This window comes from Aotus nancymaae, unplaced genomic scaffold (genome assembly GCF_030222135.1).
Source record: "Aotus nancymaae isolate 86718 unplaced genomic scaffold, 86718_ANA_hifiasm-v0.15.2.pri h1tg000019l, whole genome shotgun sequence".
In the NCBI taxonomy this organism is placed as follows: domain Eukaryota; kingdom Metazoa; phylum Chordata; class Mammalia; order Primates; family Aotidae; genus Aotus; species Aotus nancymaae.
The window spans coordinates 13,911,623-13,928,952 of record NW_026988431.1 but is presented as its reverse complement, the minus strand read 5'-3'; the positions used below and the strand labels follow the sequence as shown (position 1 = coordinate 13,928,952).

Genomic DNA, 17,330 nt, shown 5'->3' with positions numbered 1-17,330 from the left:
AATTGAAAAGTATTGAATACCCTCTTTGTAAGCAGGAACCAAATTTTTAAGAAGATGGTGGCTTGAAACCAATCCTGTTTGTCAATTCCCTAATAATGTCCCTGGTCCAACTTAGAATGAAAAAGTTAGGAAAATTTGGGGGCAGTAATATCACATATAAATAGAATTTATTCTAATTCACATATACATTTTCAAAAGAGAGAGAATTAGTTTAGATGGTGGCAGCAGTTTGGTCTACCATTCCTGTCAAGAAGTGTATGCCACAGAGTAAGGGTGAAAAACAGAAGACTGGAATCTGCTTTTTACTCTGTGGGTTTCAGGTTCTTTATGCCACAGTTTATCACCCTTAATTTGAGTCTGGAGATTAAAAATACATACTTTTTGTACAACATCGCTTCTAAATTCAAGCCAATGACTTCCTTTAATATTCAACACAAGAACAGTGACATGTTCTACAGTGAAAAAATAAACATTTCTGTTAAACTTACTGCAAAATGATATCGTTTAGTCATTTAGTAAAAAAAATTTACTGTGTGGCTACTATGTACCACATAGTATTTACTCGTTATCCAAAGATACGATTAATATCCTGACTCCCATAGAGCTTGTACATAGTGAGGAGGGAAAGAAAATAAACAAATAAATATGATTTAAAATATCAGATAGTAAAAGTGCTAGGCCTGCAATTCCAGCACTTTGGGAGACCATGGTGGGCAGATCACTTTAGCCCAGGAGTGCAAGATAAGCCTGGGCAACATGGTGAAACACCATCTTTACAAAGACACAAAACTTAGCTGGGCACGGTGGCATGTGCCTGTGGTCCCAGCTACTCAAGAGGATGAGATGGGAGGATTACCTGAGTCTGGGGAGGTGGAGGATGCAGTGAGTCATGATTGGGCCACTGCACTATAGCATAGGCAACAGAATGAGACCCTGACTCAAAAAGTACACTTAAAAAAAAAAAAGAAAGTTCTATGAATAACATGAAACAGAGTAGTGGAATAGTGGGATAGAGAATTATGGAGAAAGGGCCTGCCTTACGTCCTTAGTAGGGAATGCCCTTCTGAGGGCAAGACATTAAAGCTGACACCTGAATGAAGAAAAGGAGCCAGTCATGTACAGATTTGAGGCAAGAGTATTTGAGACAGAGAGAGCAGATAGTGCAAAGGCCCTGAATATGGAACAATATTGGAGTTTTCTAGTAAAAGAAAGAAGGCTAGTATGGCAGGAATGTAAAGAACCAGGAAGAGAATGGCACAAAAATAGATAAGAGAGTAGAGAGAAGAGGTCTACAGGTAGTGAACCTGTCAAGTTTGACATGCCTAATACAGTCAGCAGTTGGATATCTGAGCTTGGGACTTGAGCGAAAAAGTTCAAGAGATATAAATTTGGCAATCAACAGCTATATTACTACTCTGCTATTTAATCCTGAATTCTGTTTAGGATGTATCTTCAGTATATAAATTCCACAGGAGCCAGGTATAACAACTCTTAGATAATGATAGATTAAAATAATAGGAAGCTAAAATCTAATCTGATATCTTTGGAATGGTAAAAATTTCAAATTTTACTCCCCACCCCTTACTGAAAACCAAAAACAAATATACAGTATCAAGATTTTCATCAGCAACAACCCAGAACTCAAATATGTAGGTGAGGGGTTTCACAGGTCCTAGCCAGCCTTTCCACACTGCAAGGACTTTGAAATGTTCCACAGGTAAAATTAAGAAAGGGTGATCCCAACAAAGTGAAAACAATCCTGAGTAGCATCTGCTCACTGATATCCAGGTTAAGTGAAGAGTGGCTCACAAAAGGAGAAGACACGTGTTTGTAGCATGCGGTAGAAATGAGAAAAAGGAAAAGGGTGAAAAGGAAAGGACTCAAATATTACAAGACAGGGAACTAAAATACACTCATGCACTGAAAGAGAGATTAACCAAATATAATGTAAACTTTGCAAAAGAAAATATTGTTGAGTAAAGGCTGAAACAAATGGCATTTAAAGTGATAGAAAGATTATAGGAGTCTTCATATTGAGGACTTTGCTTATATTATCTCATTAATGTTTCATCATTCCTCTTTTTGGTATATATGTTAGCTGGGTCTTGGTCTTCCTGGACTGATATTTTAATGGTCTTTCTTTGTTTGCTTTTTTTTTTTTTCCTGAGACAGTCTCACTCTGTCGCCCAAGCTGGAGAGCAGTGGAGCAATCTCAGCTCACTGCAACCTCCACCTCCTGGGCTCAAGCAATTCTCCTGCCTCAGCCTTCTGAGTAGCTGAGATTACAGTCATGTGCCACCACACCCAGCTAATTTATGTGTTTTTTTTTTTTTTTTTTTTTTTTTTTTTTTGAGACGGAGTTTCGCTCTTGTTACCCAGGCTGGAGTGCAATGGCGCGATCTCGGCTCACCGCAACCTCTGCCTCCTGGGTTCAGGCAATTCTCCTGCTTCAGCCTCCTGAGTAGCAGGGATTACAGGCACGCGCCACCATGCCCAGCTAATTTTTTGTATTAGTAGAGACGGGATTTCACCATGTTGACCAGGATGGTCTCGATCTCTTGACCTCAGATGATCCACCCCACCTCGGCCTCCCAAAGTGCTGGGATTACAGGCGTGAGCCACCACACCCAGGACCTTAGTGTGCTTTTTATCTGCTTTTTAAATAATATTTTTTTCTTTAAAAAATTTAAAGTACATTTATGTAATGTATGTCACTTTTTCAGATGTTATGCATAAACAAGAAACTTTAAGCAAATAAAGTATGTAGCAGTGTACGTTCTGTACATATTACCATGTGCATAGATACATTTATTTCACTTAAAACATTTTTCAGTGAATTATAGAGACTGTAAAGTGCCTATAAGATATAGATACAGATTTCTTAATATTTGGCCAAAAAAAATTCACTTTAAGGAAAAAATTTAAAGAAATAATTGGAAATATACATAGAATTTTATGTAAAGATACTCAATATGGAAGTTCCAGTTTTTAGAAGGTGGCATAGAAGTAACCTTTACTCCCCACCTCCCTACTGAAAACCAAAAACAAATATATAGTATGGAGATTTTCATCAGCAGCAGTCCAGAACTCAAATAAGCAGATGAGACAGATCCCAGGGCCACAGACTCAGTTGAAGAAACTACATGCAGATGGTAGGAGAATCAAACTTACATATCTGGGAGGCCCCTCCCTACTTCCTCTGCCAAGCAACAAGCATGTGGAATATCTTTCCCAACTTATAGATTCTACACTGGAAAAGGTGAGATTGAGCTGGTCAACCAACTTTCTCACCATCTTGGGTTCCCTGGCAGGAGAGGTGTTGCCATAACCCGTGGAAAGCATTGTGACTGCCTGAAGGGAGAAATATCCCCAAGGACAGGCAGAGAGAAAGGATGCAGGTAGGAATAACATTCCCAGCCCCAGAAACACTGCTCTGTAAGTTGGCCAAAGGAAATACTGAATCAGAGTGGCTGCTCAGCAGCACCACAATATTGACTATTTATCCAAGAAGTTTAACTTTAAGAAAAAAAAGAAAACCTTAAAGAAATAATCAGAAACATACATAGAATTTTATATAAAGAACTCAATATGGGAATTTCAGTTTTAAAAAGGTGGCATAGAAGCAAGTTCCATTCCCCATCTCCTACCAAAAACCAAAAACAAACAAACAGTCTCAAGATTTTCATCAGCAACAACCCAGAACCCAAATATGCAGATGAGGTGTTTCACAGGTTCTAGCCAACCTTTCCATACTGCTGAGATAATCTCTTTGGGACCTCCTCCATTCATGATTCATGATTAGCTCTCTAATTATTTATTAGCACCAAGGTAAACCTGGGTTTATGGCACCATCTAGGGCAGAAAAAAAGGCAGTGACCTAGCAGCAAATATTTGCTAAATAAATTTATCCAATAAAAATCAAAACAAGCCAGACTGAAAACTAGAATAACAAGTAATTTTTTAATCCAAAATTATAAACATATACCCACAAGAAATACCAGCAAACAGGGAGCCATGACCTCCTAAAAAGAATAAAGCAAATATCCAGTTACTAACTCCAATGAGATGGTAATTTGTGAGCTCTCTTCTAAAAAGTCAAAATAACAGTTTTAAGAAAACTCAGTGATCTCTAAGATGGTGGAGAAAAGCAAATCAGAAATTTATCAGAGAAACTTAACAAAGAGATTGAAATAATAACAAAAAATCAAACAGAAAGTTGGAACTGAGAAACACATTTGCTAAACTGAAGAACTCTTTAGAGTCTCTCAACAGCAGAACGGACCAAGCAAAGGGAAAAAAAAATCACTGAGCTTGAATACCATCTATTTGAAAGTACAGTCAGAGGAGAAAAAAGAAAAAAACAAAAGGAATGAAGACCACCTATAAGACAGAAAATTACCTTACAAGTCCAAATCTAAGAATTATTAGTGTTCAAAAGAGAACTGGGCAAGCGTAACAGGTAGAAAGCTTATTCAGAGAAATTACAACAGAAAATTTTCTAAAATTTTAGATAGATAGAAATATCTGGCTACAGGAAGGTCTGAAAACATCACATTGAATGGACCCAAATAAGACAACCACAAGGCATAGAATAATAAAACTCTCAAAGTTAAGGACAAAAAGATGGTCTAAAAGTAGAAAGATAAATGAAGAAAATAACATATAATGGAGCTCCAATTCATCTAGGAAAAGACTCTTCAACAGAAACTGTACAGGTCAGGAAAAAGTGGAATGACATTTTCAAAGTACTCAAATAAAAAAACTGCTATCCTGTACTCAGAATACTATTTTTCAGATATGAAGGAGAAATAAATCTTTTCCAGACAAGAAAAGCTGAAAGAATTCAACACTACCAGACTTGTCTTCCAAAAGAAGTTCTTGAATCTAAGAAAAAAAAAAAAACAAAAAAAAACTGATGTGCAAAAAACAAAAGAGAAAAGAACAAACTTGTCAAGGTATAATACCTGTTGGTAAAATTAAGTACATGAACAAACCCAGAATACTTTATTACTACAATTGTGACGTGCCTTCCATTCATAACTCTAAGCACAAAAGACAAATTTATCAAAAACAATAATAGCTACAGAAACCTGTTAAGAGATAGGTAATATAAAAATGGGTAATTTGAGACAATGAAAAGTCAAAATGAGGGAAATAAGGATAAGTGTAGATTCTGTTTTTTTCTTTGTTGCTTATGCTTTTGTGTAAGCCTCATAGTAACCACAGCAAAAAAACAAAAACAAAGCACAAAAACTGCAATTGAGTCGTGAAAAATAAAACGTTACAAATTAAAACCTATTACATGATATGGTTTGGATGTGGCCCCACCCAAATCTCATCTTGAATTGCAGGTCACATAATTTCCACATGTTGTGGGAAGGACCTGCTGGGAGATACTTGAATCATGGGGCAGTTTCCCCCATACTGTTCTTGAGGTAGTGAATAAGTCTCACAAAATCTGATAGTTTCATAAGGGATTTCCACTTTTGCTTGTTTCTCATTCTTTCTTGCCTGCTGCCATGTAAAATGTGCCTTTTGTGTTTCACAATGATTGTTGAGTCCTCCTCAGCCATGTGGAACTGTGAGTCCACTAAACTTCTCTTACTTTATAAATTCCCCAGTCTCGGGTATGTCTGTATTAGCAGCTTGAGAACCAATTAATACAGCACCAGAGAAAACCACTTAACAACAAAGGGAGACAGTAAGAAAGAAAGAAAGAAAAGAGTCACAAAATAACTAGAAAACAGGAAACAAGATGACAGCAGTAAGTACTTACTCATCAATAATAACACTGAATATGAACAATCTCAATTCTCCAATTAAAAGACATAAAATAGGTGAATGGACAAATAAATGAGACTCAACAATATTCAAGATACCCACTTAACCCATAAAGACAGATACAGAATGAAAATGAAGAGGCAGAAAAAGATATTCCATGGAATTGAAAACTAAAAAAAAGCAAGAGTAGCTATACTTATATCAGACAAAAATCAACAACAAATCTAAGACTGCAAAAAGAAACAAAGAAAGTTAACATATAATCATAAAGGAGTCAATTCAGCAACAAGATATAACAATTATATATATCTATGCACCCAACATTGGAGCTCACAAGTATATAAATCAAATGTTAGTAAATTTAAAGGGAGAGATAGATTGCCATACAGGTAAGGGACTTTATACCCTACTCTCAGTAATGGACAGATCATCCAGACAGAAAATCAATAATACCACCAAAACAGCAGAGCTAAACTACACACTAGATCTAACAGGCCTAACTGACATTTACAGAACATTTCAACCAACTGCTACAGAGTACACATTCACTCCATTTGCACATGGGACATTCTCCAAAATAAACCATGTCTTAGGCATGGTCTTTATAAACCAAAACTGAGCAAATTCAAAAAATTGGAAATCATTACAAGTACCTTTGATAAACATGATGGAATAAGACTATAAAACAATAGCAAAAGGAAATGTGAAAAATTAACAAACACACAGAAATTAAAAACATTCTTTTGAATGACTGATAGGCCATGAAGAAATTAGGAAGGAAATTTTAAAGTGTTTCGAAACAAGTGAAAATGGAAATACAACATATCAAAGTCTATGGGATGTGGCAAAAGCAGTACTAAGAGTGAAGTTTATAGCAATAAGTACCTATATCAAAAAAGTAGAAAAATTCAAATAACAACCTAATGATGCACATCAAGGAACTAGAAAAACAAGAACAAACCAAGACAAACATTAGTATAAGAAATAACAATTAGAGCAGAAATAAATGGACACTAAAATAAAATCAATGAAACAGTAATTTGGGTTTTTTTAAGGTAAACAAACCTTTAGCAAAACTAATTAATAAAAAAGAGAAAAGAAATAAGTAAATAAAATCAGAGGCAAAAAGGAGACATAATAACTGAGACCTCAAAAATAAAAAGAATTATCAGATGCTATTGTGAAAAGTATATGCCAACAAATTGGAAAACTTAGAAAAAATGGATACATTTCTGGACACATGCAGCCTACCAAGATTGAACCATGAAGAAACAGAAGACCTCGATAAGCCAAAACCAAGTCACAAGATTGAAGCCGTAATAAAAAGTATTTCATCAGACAAAAGTTCATGACCTGATGGCTTCACTACTGAATTCTACCAAATATTTAAACGAGAATGAATACCAATCCTACTCAAATCGCTCAAAAAAATAAAGAGGAGGGAGTACTTCCAAAGTAATTGTACAAAGCCAAGCATTACCCTGAAACCAAAACCAGACAAAGATACAACAAAAAAAGAAAACTATGGACCAATATCTCTAATGAACATAGGTGCAAAAATCCTCAACAAAATATTAGCAAACTGAATTTGACAACACATTAAAAAGATCATTCAACATGATCAAGTGGGATTTACCCTAGGGACGTAAGAATGATTCAACATACACCAATCAACAAACAGGATACATCACATTAATAGAACCAAGAACAAAAACCACACGATTATTTCAATTGATGCTGAAAAAGCACTTGATAAAATTCAACATCTCTTTATAAATAAAAACTTCTGTCAAAATGAGTGTAGAGGGAACATACCTCAAAATAATACAGGTCATGTATGACAAACTCACAGCTAACATTGTAATGAATGGGAAAAAAATTGAAGGCCTTTTCTCTAAGGACTAAAACAAGAAAAGGATGCTAACTTTTATTCAACATAACACTGAAAGTCCTGGCCAAATTAATTAGGCAAGAGAAAGAAATAAAGAGCATTCAGACTGGAAAGAAAAAAGTCAAATTAACCTTGTTAGAAAATGATATGATTTTATACCTAGGAAAAAACTAGACTTCACCAGCAGTCTGTTAGAACTAATACATTCAATAAAGTTGCAGGATACAAAATCAGCATACAAAAATCACTTGCATTTATATATGACAACAGCGAACAATCTGAAAAAGAAATCCTATTTGCAATGGCTACAAAAAATGTAAAATACCTAGGAATCAATCTAACTAGAGAAGTGGAATATCTATATAAGAAAAACTATAAAACTCTAATGAAAAAAAAATTGAAGAGAACACAAAACAGTGGATAGATATTCCACGCATGTGAACTGAAAAAATTAATATTGTTAATATGACAGCACTATCCAAAATAATTTGCAGATTCAATGCAATCGATGTCAAAATGCCAGTGACGTTCTTCACAGACGTAGGAAAGAATCATCAAATGTATACGGAACCACACCGAAAACCACATAGCTAAAACAATTCTGAGCAAAAACAAAAAAGCTGGAGACATCACAGATACTTCAAAATTTGCTACAAAGCTATCAAAACAGAATGATACCAGCATAAAAATAGACACATAGACCAATGGAACAGAATAGAGAACACCAATATAAATCCATGCATTTATAGCAAACTCATCTTCTTTTTTTTCTTTAAACGAATTTTTATTACACAAAGGTTGTCACATAATTGGATATTTCTCTGCTTTGTACACAATTATTCTCACTCGCCACAGAAAGGCTGCTTAACTTCTCATCTGGCAGTGGCAAGCACTAAAATCCTGATTTTAACCGAATAGTAATAAAAATGCCTCAGTGATTTAAGCTGAAAGCAGTACATTGGTACATGGCTCTTGTACCCAGTATCAGGAATGTACAAATGTCTTTTTATTCAAAAAAACAAAATAAATTATCTGTAGGCATGGACAATAACAGCAATAAACCATTATGTATTTTGTCAACTGAAACCAGTAATGATGGTCATAGTGATGTCTTAAACATCAGCTAGCCTTTCCTTCGTTTTCTCTAACTGACTTCTCTGAAGTTATTGGTGAGGAACACTGCATCTTGGGCTTCCTCTCACAGTTCATTAATAAAGGTAAAGCACTATTGCAGGAGTTAGAACATGCCACCTCCCATACCACCTCCCATTGCACCCATTCCAGGGTCCTTCTCTTCTTTAGGAATTTCTGTAACTACAACTTCTGCTGTAGTTATCAGAGAGGCCGCACCAGCAGCATCCAATAGAGCAGTTCTCACAACCTTTGTTGAGTCAGTAATTCTTTTTCCACCATATTCACAAAATCTCCAGCCATAGCATCATAACCAACTTTTGAGGAATTTTGCATAAGCTTCTCAAGTATCAAAGATCCTTCAACACCTGCGTTCTTAGCAATGGTCCTTGCTGGAATTTTGAGTGCTTTTAATAATTTCTATACCAATTTTTGGATCTTCATTAGCTGGAGTCAATGAATCCAAGGCTGGAATGCACCTAAGTAGGGCACAACCCCCTTCCAAAACAATGCCTTCTTCAACAGCAGCTCTTGTAGCATTAAGGGCATCTGTAACTCTCTTTCTTTTCATTCATTTCCACATCACTTGTCCCACCAACCTTCAGCACTGCTACTCCATCTGAAAGTTTTGCCAGCTGTTCATTCGGTTTTTCCTTTTCATATTCACTAGTTGTGACATCTAGCTGCTCAGTGATTTCTTGAATACATTTTTCAATTTGAGCTTTGTCACTTTTTCCATTTAAAAGCATGTCTTTGGTCACAATGACCTCTCCAACTTTTCCTAAGTCATGAGCTAAACGTCTTCAAGATTTAGGGTCAACCCCTCTTCTCCAAACGCTGCATCACCAGTAGCAACAGCAATATCTTTAAGCTGGTTCTTTCTATGGTCACCAAACCCTGGAGCTTTGACTGCCACAACCTGAAGACCAACCTTTAGCCTATTCAAGACGAGTGTACTTAGAGCTTCTCCATCAATGTCTTCAGCGATTATGACCAAGGGCTTACAGCGAGCACTGGCATTTTCAAGAGCAGGTACAATGGACTGGACACTAGAAATTTTCTTTTCACTCAACAGAACATAGGCACCCTGGAATTCACATTTCTGACCTTTTGATGTATTAATAAAGTATGGAGAAATACAGCCTCGATCGAACTTCATGCCTTCAATACTTTCTAGTTCATCATTCAGTGTTTTTCCATCCTTTACTGTGCTGACATCATTTCTTCCAACCTTTTTCATTGAGTCAGAGATGATATTCCCAATTTCTTTGTCTCCATTTGCAGAAATTGTAGCAGCCTGTGCAATTTCTTCAGGGGTAGTCGCAGGTTTAGATTGCTTTTTAAGTTCAGCAATTATAGCATCAACAGCTAACATCACACCTCTCCTGATTTCCACTGGATTAGCACCTTTCCTAATCTTCTCGAAGCCTTCCTTGGCAATACAGTGTGCCAGTACAGTAGCCGTGGTAGTGCCATCCCCAGCCTCTTCATTTGTGTTATTGGCAATATCTTGAACAAGTTTAGCTCCAATAGTTTTATATTTATCCTTTAAGTCAATTGACTTTGCAACAGTTACACCATCTTTTGTTACTTTGCGACTTCCCCAGCTTTGCTCAATAATCACCGTTCTTCTCTTTGGCCCCGTTGTAACAGCTACGGCATCGGCTAAAATATCTACACCTTGAAGCATCTGCACCAAATTTTACAACTTTGGCATAAGCCTGAGTGAGATGAGGAGCCAGAACCCTGGACACCGGTCTCCTTTGGCGAAAGACTAAGTAACCGAAGCGTTACTGCGGGGCGGCAGCAGGGCATGCGCGTGGAAAGACAGGTCGTCAGCGGCGAGTGAGGGCAGCAAACTCATTTCCAACAAACGCACCAAGAACATACAATGGGTAAAAATGTTTATCACTTTTGATAAACAGTGTTGGGAAAACTATATAACTCAATGCAGAAGTAGGAAACTAGATCCTGTCTCTCACCACACACAAAAATCAAATCAAAATAAATTAAAGCATTAAATCTAGGACATTAAACTACTAGAAGAAAACATTGGGTAAGTGTTAGGACTTTGATCTGGGCAAATTTTTTTTGTATAAAACCCAAAAAGCACAGACACCATAAGCGAAAATAGACAAATGGCATTACATGGAGCTAAAAAGCCTCTGTACAGCAAGGGAAACAATTAACAGAATGAAAAGACAACCTGCAGAATTGAAGGAAATGTTTGCAAACTGTTCATCTAAGAATAAATTTAATAACCAGAATACAGAGGAAGCTTAAGCAATTCAATAGCAGAGAAAAATGTAATCTGATTTAAAAATCAGCAAGAGATCTGAATAGACATTTCTTGGAAGAAGACAAATGGCAAACAGATTATAAAAATAATATTCAACATCACTAATCATCAGATAAATGCTAATTAAAGCCACAATGAGATATCAACCCATCCCAGTTAAAATGGCTTGTATCAAAAACACAGATAATAACAGATTCTGGCAAAGATCTCTTATTATCTGTGTAGAGAAAGGGTAACCTGTGTACGCTGTTGGTGGGAATATAAATTTGTACAGCTACTATGGAGAACAGTATTGGGGTTCCTCCAAAAACTACAAATAGAACTACTGTTGATCCAGAAAATCCACTGCTGGGTATACAACCCAAAAGAAAGAAAATCAATATATTGAAGAGATATCTGCACACACTTATTTACTGCAGCACTCTTCACAGTAGTCAAAATAGGGAATCAAGCTAAATGCTTATCAAAAAAAATTACATATACACAACAGAATATTATTCATCCATTAAAAAGCAATGAATTCCTGTCATTTGCAATAACATGGATGCAACTGGAGATAACTGTTAAGAGAAATAAGCCAAGCACAGAAAAATGATTATCACATGTTCTTACTCATATGTGGAAGCTAAAAAGTGTGTCTCATGAAGATGGAGGGTAAATTGGTGATAACCAGAGGTCAGGAAAGGTAGAAAAAGAAGGGGAGATGAAAGAAAGAAAAGAATATAAATGTTTCTATTACCACTGAACTATAAAGATGATAAAATTTACATATATGTTTTAACTCAAAAAATACTAAAACAATGATAAATATTACATTATTTATTTATTCAATGAACTCTGCAAGACTTTTCTTTTTTGCCTAAGTTTTAAATGCTATTTTAAGCTGGAATCATGGAATAGAAAAAATCTCTATCCTCAATAACATTGCATTCTTATCTAATTAGATAAAGTAAAACTGAGGAAACAGTCTTAATCTCCTATAAGGTACAAGGGTTAGATACATTATATGCATGTGATGAAATGCTAAGTAGCTATTATGCATAAAGTTTACCTACATATATTAACTTGGAAAGTTCACCAAGATTTACTGTGTAGGATCTGTATTGCTCTCCAGTGTGTAGCATATGGCTCCCCAAAAGACAGTAACTGGCATACAAATGAATAGTTTATAATGCTAATATGTGTCCTATTATCTTTGGGTGATTACAGTATAGTAATTTATTTTCTTAGTTATAGGTTCCATATTTTAAATTGTTTACCATTACCACGTATTATGTCTACAGTCAATAATTGTGTGTTAGTCAATGTTGACAATGTCACTAATACTAGATACTATTACTCATATTTTAATAACTAAGACTTATTTCAGGCATAAGTAAAAAGCCTAATATTAACCTGGAAAAGCAATAATTTTGGAGATAATGAATGTGAAAGAACTTCACTGAAGCACAGAAACCCTTTTTACTAGGCCTCCTTTCTTTGTGGGCTTACCAAGAATCATCCTTCACAGATAAATGGTGTGTGTGTGTGTGTGTGTGTGTGTGTGTGTGTGTGGATATTTGTTCATATTCTCCAAGTTGAAGGATTTTCTTCTATATCAAAAAGAAGATTTCAGATTTTAGAATATTTTCATTTTTCATGTGGAACTGCTTTTTCCGCTTTATTTTAAAAGATTAGGAAAAGAACAGAATAAAAATTTCTACCATCTCATATAGTATCAACTACATAATTTATTATAGTTAGATACTTAAAATATGGAGAAAATACAGACTTCGATATGATGGGGACAATAAGAATACTGTAATAATAATCTTAATAATATGAATTGAGATATTAATATATTATAGAACTCATGCTTTATACATAACATGTATTATTACCTCATTAATCCTTCACGAAATATATTAAGTAAAAACAGCTGTGTTCCCCCACTCCACAGATGAGTAAAAGGATACAGTGGTTCATCTATAGCTAGTGAGTAGAAGAGCCCATATGCAAATCAAAGTCTGTCATGCTCCAAAGTCAGTTATTGTAATCTCTGCTTTTTTGTACACATGAGGTGTTTCAGAGTTCAAATTTTTGAGGTTGTTAATCTTTGATTGTTAAAAAATGATAAGACTCTTCCAGACAAGAAAGGGCCTATGTCTCCTCTCCTGCCTATTTACCTAAAGATGTTCTTCCCTACCCTTCCTAGCCTCTGGTTACCATCAATTTTCCCTCTTTCTTCCTGAGATCTCATTTTAGCTCCCACAGACAAGTGAGAACATGTGATACTCATTTTTCTGTGCTTGGCTTATTTCCCTCAACAAAATGGTCTCCAGTTCCACCCATCTTATAGAAGACTGTCACTATACATCCTGTCCACTTGAGTAGGTTCAGTATCTAGAAAACTTGTCAGCACAAGATCCAAGCGTATGCAGAGTTGGTATCCAGCACAAGAAAAAGGAGAAGGTAAGACTAAGTAGGAGAACTAGGGAGCAGGCAATCCTCTTGAACAAGGAGTCAAGGAGCCCAGTCACAGGCTGGAAGAAAGCAGGCAACATATATTTTGATTTATTTATTTTCCAGCTGTTGTATAAAAGAATTTGTGGAATATAATATGTAGGTATATATACACACATACATATTAATGCACACTTGTGTAAATTGCTTTCTAGCATTGTTACTTAACCTCTATACCTGTCCACTTTCTTACCTGTTAAATAGCAAGCGTAACTACCTTAAAGTTGTATCAGGTGTATTATAGGAGGTAATATGTTCGATGTGCTTAAATGGTACCCAGTATTATATTGGGTATATATACTTGATATATACATATATATATATATACACACTTGATATTTGAAGAAACTTTTTCAGTATGGGTATTTAGCCTTTTGTACTAATGAAGCTAAAAATTTGATTAAAAATATAAAATAGTACAAGATATTTTTGAACAATGGTGCAAACAAGTCATTTATCTTTCTATGTTGGATTGCTATGGCTATGAGAATTAAATTATTTAGATGTACTATACAATCATAAAAGAAATGCAAAAAACAGTGACTCCACTTAGTTAACATAAGAATCTACCATAAACTTTGTTCAGTTGATAAGGTCTTAGGGAAGGCACAGAAGCAATAGCACAAAATCTTATTCTTTCATAATGAACTATAGAACAGTGAATAAACGTAATTGTTCCACTTGAACTGATGTTTTCTCTCTTTTGTTAAATAGCTTGGAGATAATAAAATGACATTTCTTCACACTACAATTCAGTGCTTTCACGAATTTAGATAGATCTTGACAAATAGTGTTAATTAGTGAAGTTTTACTACTGGTTCAAATTCTGTGTTATTACCTTCAATATTTAATAACTGTAGCTTTGAGGGGTTTGAACTACACTTGTAGTTTAAATAGTAGAATTGTTTTATATAACTGATATATTAGCAGTTTTAAAAGGTCATATTTGCTCTTTCGGCTGTGCTTGTGAGCAGGGCCCGTCGCCGTGGGTCGCATGATCCGTGGACAGTGGAAGGGCGCCGGGGCTGCGTTCCGCGCAGGTGAGGCACCGTCAGGGCCCCGCACACCTGCTCGCCGTGGACGTCCCCGAGCAGGTACAACAAGGGCATCATGAAGCTCGCTCTCCACTGCCCGGGCCTCGGCGCGCCCCTCACCAAGAGGGTCTTCTGGAATCTGTACCGGTTTAAGAAGTAGACGGAGCTGTTCGTTGCAGCCAAGGGCATTCACATGGGCCAGTTTGTGTATTACAGCAAGGCTCAGTTCATCATTGGCAATGCGCTCCCTGTGGGCACCATGCCTGAGGGTACGACCGTGTGCTGCTTGGAGAAGCCTGAAGACCGTGGCAAGCTGGCCCTGGCATCAGGGAAGTATGTCACCGTTATCTGCCACAACGCTGAGACCAGGAAGACCCATGTGAAGCTGCCCTCTGGCTCCAAGAAGGTTATCTCCTCAGCTAACAGAGCTGTGGTGGTGTAGTGGCCAGAGGTGGCCAAACTGAAAACCCATCCTGAAGGCTGGCAGGGCCCGCCACAAATATAAGGCAGAGGAACTGCTGGCCACAAGTACGGGGCGTGGCCATGAACCTTGTGGAGCATCCTTTCAGAGGTGGCAACCACCAGCACATCGGCAAGTCCTCCATCATCCGCAGAGATGCCCCTGCTGGCCGCAAAGTGGGTCTCATTGCTGCCCCCAGTCTGGACCTCTCCAGGGGACCAAGACTGTGCAGGAGAAAGAGAACTAGTGATGAGAGGCTCAATGAAGTTTGTCCTTCTGCCACCAATAAATAAATAAAATAAAATAAAATAAAATTCATTCCTAACTCTCTTAAATGTTTTTACACAATTAAAATAGATTTATTCTGAGTGTTTTGTTATATAAATATATGATCATTGTAAAATAGTTGAATGGTACACAAAAAGATAAAGAAGAAATTATCAACTAAAATCCCAGGAGCCTGAGATAAAAAACATTAGCTATTTAGTAATGTATGTTCATGCATGTCTCTATCAATATAAATCTATACACATATATGTAGTTGTGTGTGTATACATACATATACATAATTTTATATTAAAAATCATATATGTTGTTTTACTTTGAATTTTCGTAAGTGCTGTCTTTTGTGGAATTTTTGCTTATCTCTCTTCTTTCCCTCTACTCCCTCACTCCGTCTCTACACACCCCCAATATTACATCTTCCTCCCTCACTGTGTAACCAATTCATAATGTGGTATTTGTCTTTCTCATATAAGCACACATATCTATTTACCACTGTTTATTTTACAAAAACGTAATCATCTTACATACAAGTCTTTCTCATCTTTCTTTTTCCAACTTATATATATCTCATTCATTCTTTGGAATTCCAAATTATCACTTAGTAGCAGTGACTTGTAGCAAATTATTTTGTTTCTGAGTTTTTATATGTAATATGGGGATAATTTTTGTAACTATTTCCTTGGGTTGTTACTAGGCACAATATATTAGTCTACATAAAGTGCTTAGAACAACATCTTACTCAGAATAAGCACCATAAAACCATTAGCTATTATTTACAATAGGTGCAGAATACTTTTTCATGATATAGAAGTGAAAAATATATTCAACCAGAAAGCCCCTAATTAAATAATGGACCAAGTAATGATCATCAAAGGATACTAAACTCTTTGGATGAACAGTCGGGGTGGGGGGCGGTGATTAGACAGACAACACCTGAATTCATTCTTAATGAATGAATTAAGTGAAAAAAGTGGAACATCTAGATATTATGTACTTACAGAAGTGATAAATAGAAAGTATTTAGCACCATGTATGAAACATTTTTATTCAAGTATTCAACTAATATCTAGTAGATCCTCAGTATTTACAGTCTTACAAGTTGGTAAGAAAAACAATATGGAACCAAGTAGTATGTTAAGTAAAGTAAGGATACAAACAGCTAAATCTAGGATGCAAAAAATGATACCAAAAAAAAGTGACAGAGCTATAAAAAAGAATGAGTTCATGTCCTTTGCAGGGACATGGATGAACTGGAAACCATCATCCTCAGCAAACTAACACAGGAACAGAAAACCAAACACCTCACATTCTCACTCATAAGTGGGAGTTGAGCAATGAGAACACATGGACATAAGAAGGGGAACATCATAGACTGGGGTCTGTCGGGGGTGGGGGAAAAGGGGAAGGAGAGCATTAGTACAAATACCTAATGCATGCGGGGTTTAAAACCTAGATGACAGGTTGATAGACACAGCAAACCACCATGGCACATGTATACCTATATAACAAACCTGCACGTTCAGCACATGTATCCCAGAATGTAAAGTAAAATTTTAAAAAAAAATCAAAAATCAAAAATCCAAAAAAAGATGACTTAAGTTTCTGCAACAAATAAATGGCATGAAAAAGAGAGAGAAACTGCTATAGATCAAAACTGTCATAGAGTCTTGAGAACCATAATAAAAAATGCAACATGTAGATGTTGTCTGGATTCTGATTGAAACAAATTAATTGCAAAAAACGATGTTCAAATCAAGGAAAATGTTTGAACCCCAAGTTAGTACTAGATATTAAAGAATTACTATTAATTAACTAGGTTTATGCATTTGTTTATTTTTAGAGACAGGGTCTCACTCTGTCACCTAGGCTGGAGTGCAGTAGCACAATCACAGCTCACTGTAGCCTCGAACTCCTGGGCTCAAGTTATCCTTCTGCATAGTTAGGACC

The 17,330-nt window shown here is 36.2% G+C and overlaps 2 pseudogenes; one reads left to right on the top strand and one right to left on the bottom strand.

Moving 5' to 3' along the window:
* Positions 1-8,909: 8,909 nt before the first annotated feature.
* LOC105727024 (60 kDa heat shock protein, mitochondrial-like) lies at positions 8,910-13,341 on the bottom strand (annotated as a pseudogene).
* Positions 13,342-13,516: 175 nt separating this feature from the next.
* On the top strand, positions 13,517-15,345 carry LOC105727023 (large ribosomal subunit protein uL2-like; annotated as a pseudogene).
* The last annotated feature ends 1,985 nt before the right edge of the window (positions 15,346-17,330 follow it).